This window comes from Dermochelys coriacea, chromosome 1, assembly GCF_009764565.3.
Source record: "Dermochelys coriacea isolate rDerCor1 chromosome 1, rDerCor1.pri.v4, whole genome shotgun sequence".
In the NCBI taxonomy this organism is placed as follows: Eukaryota; Metazoa; Chordata; order Testudines; family Dermochelyidae; genus Dermochelys; species Dermochelys coriacea.
In genome coordinates, this window is record NC_050068.2 from 147,471,498 (window position 1) to 147,480,131 (window position 8,634).

Genomic DNA, 8,634 nt, shown 5'->3' on the forward strand with positions numbered 1-8,634 from the left:
ATTTTTAGCAGGCTAGCTACAGTACAGCTAACACAGGGAAGCCTACATGAGCTGCCATTCACATTCCTGGCTGTAGTATAGACCTGTCTTCTGCATGGGGACAATCTCCGAAATACACATGGCTCCATTTGTTTCCTCAATGTATGTAAAATGGCTTCTCATTTCACAAACCAGATAAATAAAAATACCACGCTTTTCACTAAATCTCTTCTTTTAATTATCTATATATTTTCCTCTGTATTTTTAAAAAAAAACTTATTGCGGTGTGCTCAATAGTTCTCATCTCATCTCCAGTCTATTGTATTTTCTCATGCGATTTGTTTTCTATTTAGATCCTTACGTCTTTTCCTTTTTCTCTCTCACTGTTTCCATTTTCATATATTTGTTTCAGCCTATAGCCTTCTCTGTATATCTGCTTCATGCATACTTGTTTTGATTCCTTTATTCTTTCTCACCTCTCCCTGTGCCTCTTCTTCTATTCTCTCTCGATCATCAAGAGGAAGATATAGGAGCCACTCTACATCTTACTTCCCTATTCTGTTTTGCTAGATCTTCCACTCATATTCTTGCCTGCTCCAAATCTCTCATCCTTCTTCCTTTTTTTAAATGGAAATCTGCTTTTCTTCCTGTGTGTTCGTGTGCATGCATGTGCATATCTGATCTATATATGCACACACACACACACACACACACACACACACAGAGAAAGAGAGAGAGTCCATTATAGGTGATGAAGGTAATGCCTATAGTAAAGGCTGCACAACACTTCCAATTGTAAGAGCCTATTTTCAGTTGCTTATAACTTTTCCAAATTTAACAAACTTCAAATGTACTGGGTGGGAGTTTCAAAAGTGCTCAGCACCAGCCTAATTCTGTGCCTCTGGAAGTCCATGGTAAAAGTCCCCTTGCTTCAACAGGAACAGCGTTAGGCCAGTGCTGAATGCTTTGTGAAATCCAACCTGCTATATCTGAAAAGTAAAATACTTTTATGTAGACAATCAGATTTCAGAGAAATCCTGTTTGATCTCACCTGGAGAACAGTATCCCATACAGGGAGCTGGGCCTCAGTCTTACAGAAACTATCATCTCCTGTTGAAAGCTCTTGACAAGAGTAGAGTTGCCAGGTGTCTGGTTTTTGACCAAAATGCCCAGTCGAAAAGGGACCTTGGCAACGTTCCCTCTAATTTTTGACAGGCCATGTGTGCAAAAAATTTCTTCTGTGCAAATTTTTGTGCTTCTGTGCAAATTTTTGTGCGCGTGGTGTTTTGCTGTGTGTGCTGGGTTTAGGATCTGTGTGTGCACGCACACACGCATAGCTTAGGGGGAACCCTGAGGGCTCCACTCAGCACCGCTGACCTGGCCATTAAAAGTCTGGTCCGTGGCGCAGTGGGGCTAAGGCAGGTTCCCTGCCTGCCATGGCTCTGCGCCACTCCTGGAAGCGGCGGCATGTCCTCTGGCTCCTATGAGTAGGGACAGCCAGGAGGTTCAGCATGCTGCCCCCTCCTCAAGTGCCGGCTCTGCAGTTTGCATTGGCTGGGAACTGTGGCCAATGGGAACTGCGGGGGTAGCACCTGCAGATGGGGCAGTGCACAGAGCTGCCTGGCTACACCTCCGCATAGCAGCCAGAGGAGGGGACATGCTGCTTCTGAGAGCTGCTTGAGGTAAGCACTTTCTGGAGCCTGCACCCCTGACACCCTCCTGCACCCCACCATCCTGTCCCAGCCATGATCCCCCTCCCAAGCTCCAGACTCCTCAGTCTGAGCCTGGAGCACCCTCCAACACACCAAACCCCAGAGTCCTCACACCCCAACCCTCTGCCTCAGCCAAGAGTCGACTACTGCACCCCAAATCCCTTATCCCCATCCCAGAGCCTGTACCCCCAGCTGGAGCCCTCACCGCCTTGCACCCTGACCCAGCTTGGAGCCCCCTCCTGCATCCCCAGCCCAGAGCCTGTACCCCCTCCTACACCCCAACCCCCTGCCTCAGCCTGGAGCCCACTGCCATATGCTGAACTCTTCATTTCTGCCCTGCCCCCCCTCCCAGAGCCTGCACCCCCAGCCACAGCTCTCATCCCTACCTGGGCCCCAACCCCCTGAGCCAGCCTGGTGAAAATGAGTGAGTGAGGGAGGGAGGGAGGGTGTGGAGAGAGAGTGACAGAGGGAGGGGAGATGGGGTGGGGCCTCAGAGAAGGGGCAGGGCAAAGATGTTCGGTTTTGAGAGAGTAGAAAATTGGCAACGCTAGACGAGACACAAAAATGGAAGTGGTAACTGAATGAATTCACCTATTGCTAGGTGTTGCATACTTTATTCTACAAATAAAGTAATACATTTATTCATAATTAATAACTGAGTTCTTTTTCTCATTTAAGTCTTGGCAACCCCTATGCCAGGGTAAGAACCTTTTGTTACAAATATTAAGGTCACATCCCTGAACTAACATCATGAGAAAAAATAGCTTGTTTTACCTGATCGTGGTTTTGCCAGGTTATAATTTTAGTATAAAGTTACTTAGTGTTCAACATGCTAACGCATGTGTAAACAGGCCTTTCACACCCACAGAGCTGTTGGCCGGCATTGCCAATGGAGGGAATTCAGAGGGAGAAACAACAAGCTAAGGCAGCCACAGTAAGCTGGCATGCAACGTACTATGCAGTCTGCTTGCCCACCATTCCTGGGTGGATGAGGAGGAAAAAAGATTAATGCTTTTTACTCACTTTAAAAAAATCCCTCCCTAGCTCCTAGTTAGGGTGGGGTGGAGTAGTCTGCCAGGCTGTACTAAACGGAGATTCTGAATTTGTTGTAGGTGTGGAATCCCAAACCTTCCTACCAAAGGCAAGAGAGCAAGATAAATGGGTCATCGTTCCACTGGGAACAATTTAAAAACATAGCTACATGACAGAACCATTTAAATGCCTTAAGTAATTGGATGGCCTTTCCCTCTCTCTTTATCCCCTGCATCTCTCCTTTTTTCTTCCCCATTTCCATTGGATTTAGCGCTCTTTATTCCTGCTGCTTCCTGGGGACAGCATGTCCTGTCTGTTATTGATTAAGATGCTGTTTCTTTCTGTCAGGATGGATTTTCCCCTGACACTCTTTTCCTCTCTAATGAGATCTCCTTTTCTGCTTTCTTCTGTCTCTTCATATTTCTGGTCTCACCCTTTCCCCCCACATTGTTTTTCACCTCCTCTCCTCCTGTCATTGTCTACCATCCCCCAATCTTCTTTGTTACTCTTATGTCATCTATATTCCCCAGTCCTGGCTAGCTCTTTTCTCTCATTCCCCTGTCTCCCCTTGTCATCGCTTTCTCCTTTCTACCTGTCTCAGTGTCCTAACACATTGACATACAGCACTAAAGTGGCTTGACTGGAAATAGTGTCTCCTGAAGCAACAATCTTCTCTTGTGTCCTGTGTGCGCTAGTGCATGAAGATGAAATAAGATCTATGAACAGCCATTTTGTTATTCTCTCTCTACATATTGTGTGTATATATATACATACATACACACACACACACACACACACACACACGTTACCATCACACATTTTCATATAGTCAAAGAGAAATAATCCTTTCTGTAGTACATAGACTAGTATGGGGATGAAAAAAATATTTTTTCCTACTAAATAGAAACAAATAAGAAAACTTGAGGGTGTAGCAGTTACTGAGCCTGCAGCAGTTCCATAGGACAAGTGGACTTCGATAGTACGTGCTTAGACTAGTAGAAAGTAATGGCTGAGGGCAGAGAGATACACAAATGAAAAGCCCTTTGGGAATAAACTAGATGAAGTTATAGTTGCAGTACTGTGCATTAATATGTCCCGAGAGGTACTGAGTGAGAGAGAGATGGCCCACTGATGAGAGATAGCCACGGCAGTGGGAGACCTAGGTTTAATTCCTGCTCTGTCATATAGACATCCAGTGTGATTTTGGGGAAGTTGATGAGGATTTTCTAAAGGAGTTTAAGTCCTATTTTCAGCAGCAGACACTCAGGAGCTTGAATTTCAATGAGACCATAAGCCCCTAAACACCTTGTAGGAGCATGTGGCTGTCCTGTCAATCTCAGAGGGAGGTCACTCCCCTGCTCTTGGGTCCTCTCTGGGCAGAGATTGGTGAGGTATTAACAGTCTTTACGGCTCTGGCCCTCTAAGCAATAATCTCTAAAACCCTGTCAGTCTCACAGGGAGGCCACACTCCCTCGCTACACACTTACATGGGATTTAGGCCACTAAGGTATTTAGGCACTTTGGAAAAAATTACCTTTGATCTGTCAAATAGGGTATTAGCACTTTACTACTTCACAGGGATGTTTTGAGGATAAATACATTAAAGACTGTGAGGGCCTCAGATACTACGGTGATAAAGGCCATATAGGTACCATAGATAATGTTCTCAACTTCCATTGATTTTATTGGAAACAGATGCTCAACACCTGATGGGATGAGGCCCTAAAGGGATGCCATCACATGTGTACCATATTTATAATCTGTATATGCATTAGGTATATACTCATGGGTGGGAGGGATTTTTCAAAGGTGCCTAAATGGTGTAGGTGCACAAATCCAATGAAATTATATAGATATACCTATACATAACTGTCTATCAAGCTATACATTCTCAGCTGGACTGTTTGTTGTAGGCATTGGAGTAGAAGTGGGTCTAGAGGAAGGATTTGAAAAGGGACAGCTTAGTAGACTTACGAATTTCATGCCTAAGGGACACTGTGCAAGAAAATAATGGTGGGAAGAGAAGGCAAGGCTAGTGTTACTGGCAGCGAGGACAGGCCTGTGAGATGAGACCAAACCAGATAAGTAGCGAAAGACAGTTGTGAATTGCCTTGAAGATGGAGAAGTTTGAATACAGTAGGAATGTGTGAATCCCTCCATAGGCACTCATCGGGGTGTGTGCCTGTGTGACATGGTCAGCACAATAGGTGAAGAACATGATTTTAGTGGCTAAATATATGGATGAGAGAAGGAAACAACGTGATCAGAGAGGAGGTTACAATAATTGTGATGAGTGATAAGAGTTTTAGCTGTCTGGGCAGGCAGGAAAGGTTGAACCTAAGCAATGTTATGGAGAAAGAAGCAGTAAAGTGTGAACACTGCCTGGATGTGTGGGGAAAGAAGAGAGGGGAGTCAAAAATGATTCCTGGATTGTGGTCCTAAGTGACAATGAGGAGGACCCACCAAAAGAAATGCCATGAACAATAAGGGAGAACAATAAGCCAGTCAGGAGAATGTGATCAGCTGTGTTAAATATAACACATTGACTTCAATAAGAGGCCAGGGGCTCACAGCCTGGTCCTCCCTGATTTCTGAAATAAGTCCATATGGCACAACACATTGCCAAAGCTGTTGCAAGTCTCCATCAGTCTGAAGCTTCTGTATTAAAAATCAGAACAAATTCATGCATTTACAATGGTTCTGTCTCTGCCTTTTTCTCCCATTTTATTCTGTTCTCATCCTCTCCCCCTGTGGATCTTTTTCTATGTCCTTTTCTGTTCCAAAAGTGCAGAAGGAGGCAGCAGCCCATTTCTCACACTGCTTTTTGGTCATTATAAATGATTAAATAAATAAAAAGATTAACTTTTTTCTTTTGTTGTTACTAGCCAGTAGGTGGCACTCATCTCCTGTTTTAAATACCACTGGTTTATCTATCATTTCTACTGCAGTGAAAACAGTAGTTGAGAGATAGTGTAATGCTAAACAAAACAGTTAATCTTGGCCGGACCACAAAATCTAATACTCTGACTCATGTCAGCAATGCAGGGCCAAACACCCGCTGATCTAGATGGGTAATATCTGAAAAATTACAGATGTTGAACAGTTTTGTGCACTGTTCTCTTTCTTTGTTGTTCCCCCCGACCCCTCCCCCCAAGAAAATCTATTTTGTGAAGGAGCCCAAGCCAACCCCCTAGCCTCTGACTGACTTTCCTACATTTCAAAATATTCCAGATACAATAAGCCCGATTCGGAGCTCACATCAATTTTATACTAGTGTAACTGTACTGACTTCAGCAGAGCTACTCCTGATAGAGAAATCAGGATCAGGTCCAGTTTAAGCAAAGCGGCTTCTCCTTTTCATAGGCATGGATAGTATATGAGAAATCTTTTAGCCATTCATCACTTCAGTCTGCGCTCTCACTTTACCCCCGGAGGTATTTTATGAAGCATCCTCACACTCTCAGTGAACTCTGCACACTTCCCCCATGAAGGTTGTGAACTGTACAGGCTACTGGGAGGTAGCCCTTGGTAAAATGCAAACTGACAACTTTCCCAAGGTCTTCAGACTTTTACCACTATAGGGATATCTATGCTGCAAGAGGAGGTCTGATTGCAACAGAGACTGGCATGCCCACATTAGTGTTAGTCTAGTTAGCACAGCTAAAAATAGCAGTGAAGACGTGGTGGGTGGGCTGTGGCATGGGTTGTACAACCACGCCAGGGACCCTGGCTATGCACACAGGTTGCTAGCTAAGCTTGCTCTGGGGTTGTGCCACCACACCCGCACTGCTATTTTCAGATGCAATAGCTAGATTAAAGCTAGCATGGGTATGCCAATACATGCTGCAATCAGCACACCTCTGAGTGTGGGGAAGACATCCCCATGTGGCTTCTGCTAGCCAAAAGTTAAAACCCCTTCAGGTTACTCATAAAGCAGTCTCTTTTTTACATGCAGTGCGATGCCTCCACCACCAAACTGGCTCATCTCCAGGATTCTGTTTTCCATTAAAAATGATTTTGTTTTCAGTGTGAGGTATGGGGAGGGGGGATAGGAGTGGGAGGAGAATAGTTTTCTGTCGGGGGGGGCAGGGTTAAAATGTGACCTTTTGAACCTCTTCATGAGGCAAAACAATATTCAGTCCTTACATAACACTTCATCACTGCAAAGTACTGTACAAGAATGTGATTGGGAAGCCTGGTTTGAACTTCATCAGCTAGTGTGAACTGGCAGATCACCATTGTCATCCACAGAACTGGGCCCATTTACACCAGCTGACAAGCTGGCTCTTTTGCCTTTTTCCTTCAGACAGTCTGATTGTGTCATGGAGACAAGGTGGGTGAGGTAGCTAGTCCAACTCTGTTAGTGAGAGACAAAATTTCGAGCTACACAGAGCTCTTCTTCAGGTCTGGGAAAGGTACTCCGAGTGTTACAGCTCAATACAAAGACCTGGAGCAGATAGTTTAACAGTATGTCAACTACTAATGCTAGAGACCATTCAAGGCGAAGTGGCCTGTTAACATTTCTGCAGTCCTAGGACAAAAAAAAAAAAAAAAAAAAAAAAAAAAGCAGTTAATGGGTTATAGACTGTTGTAATAAGCCATAAATCCAGAGTCTCTATTGAGTCCATGATTTTTAGTGTCTACCAAAATTATGAATTTAAGCTCCCATGCTCATCTTTTGAAGGTGTTGTGTAGGTTTCCTTTGAGATTGGGGACTGAGAGGTCAAATATGGAGTGATCATTTTGTGAAAAGTGTTTGCAGGCAGGTTTATGGTTTTTTGTCTTTTATCATTTTGCTGTGTGAGTTCATTCAGGAGTGTGACGGGTGGGGTCCCTATCCAGTGTGGGTGAGTTCACCCCATCTCTCAAGCTGTCCTTTACCTCAAGGCAGTGAAACCTAAGAACTAAAGTCAATAGGTTACCCTGATCTGTAGGGCAGTACGGCCTCATGGCCAGGGTCAATAGAGTTACCCTGATTCGCAGAGCAGGGAGGCCTACTGGGTGGAGTCAATGGGATCTCCCTGATTCACAGGGCAGCAAGGCCTAATGGCCAGAGTCAACAGGGTGGTGGGCCACTACCTGGAGGTGGGTGGCAGCTCCAGTATGGAGGACCTGGGGCTCTCCCTTCTCCACTGGGTCCCAGCCCAGGGCCCTGAGAGCAGCAAGTGCATTTGCCACTGAGTCAGTGGGGATCCAGCCACAACACACCAACTACATTCGGGACTATGGGTAGTCCCTCCCCTGGGCTACTTCCTACCATGACTCCTGCATCCATAGTCTGGGCGGCTTCAGGGTTCCTCTGCCAGGGCTGTTCACAGGGGCTACGAAGTCCCTGTGGTGTCCACAGGTACCAAGGCATCTGCTGGAATCTCAGCACCTTCGGTTTTCACAGTCAGCGGCTGCTATGTCTCCTAGGCTGGAGCCTGCAATAGGCATCCTTCCTCTCCAGCAGTCAGCCCAGAATGGGTTGAGCTGCTCACTCTTATACTGGTACTGCACTTGGGGAATGCCCAGTAGGGACATGGGGGTGGGACTTTCTCAGCTCACAAGGAGGAGTTAACCCTTTTCTGTCCTGTGCGTGGTCAGTTTACCCCATCACAGGGAGCTTAGTTGGTGTCTGGTTTCACCTACAGAGTCGTCAGTTGGGCATTTAGTGCCTGGGATGAGTTACACCACATGTTGCAATAGGTATGTGTAAGGTCCATGGCTCTTGAAAACTGTGTTGTGTGGTGTATATTTCATCATAGCAGTGGAGATATGTCAGCAGGTTTTGCAGCTGTTGTTCTGGCAGGGTCTGGTGCCACTTAGAATTGGTGAGTCTTGGTCTGTGGTGAGTTTGCTTCTGATAATGAGCTTGGAGAGGTGGGGGGTGGGTTTTTTTTGAAGGCCAGAAGAAGGGGTTAAGACAGGG

The 8,634-nt window shown here is 45.5% G+C and overlaps 1 long non-coding RNA gene across 1 annotated transcript in view; it reads right to left on the bottom strand.

Moving 5' to 3' along the window:
* LOC119846185 overlaps positions 1-8,182 on the bottom strand; it is a 29,945-nt gene extending 21,763 nt beyond the window's left edge. Inside the window, exon 1 of the long non-coding RNA XR_005289781.1 lies at positions 7,981-8,182. This is a non-coding gene — a long non-coding RNA (uncharacterized LOC119846185). The remainder of the gene's footprint in view (positions 1-7,980) is intronic.
* Positions 8,183-8,634: the final 452 nt, after the last annotated feature.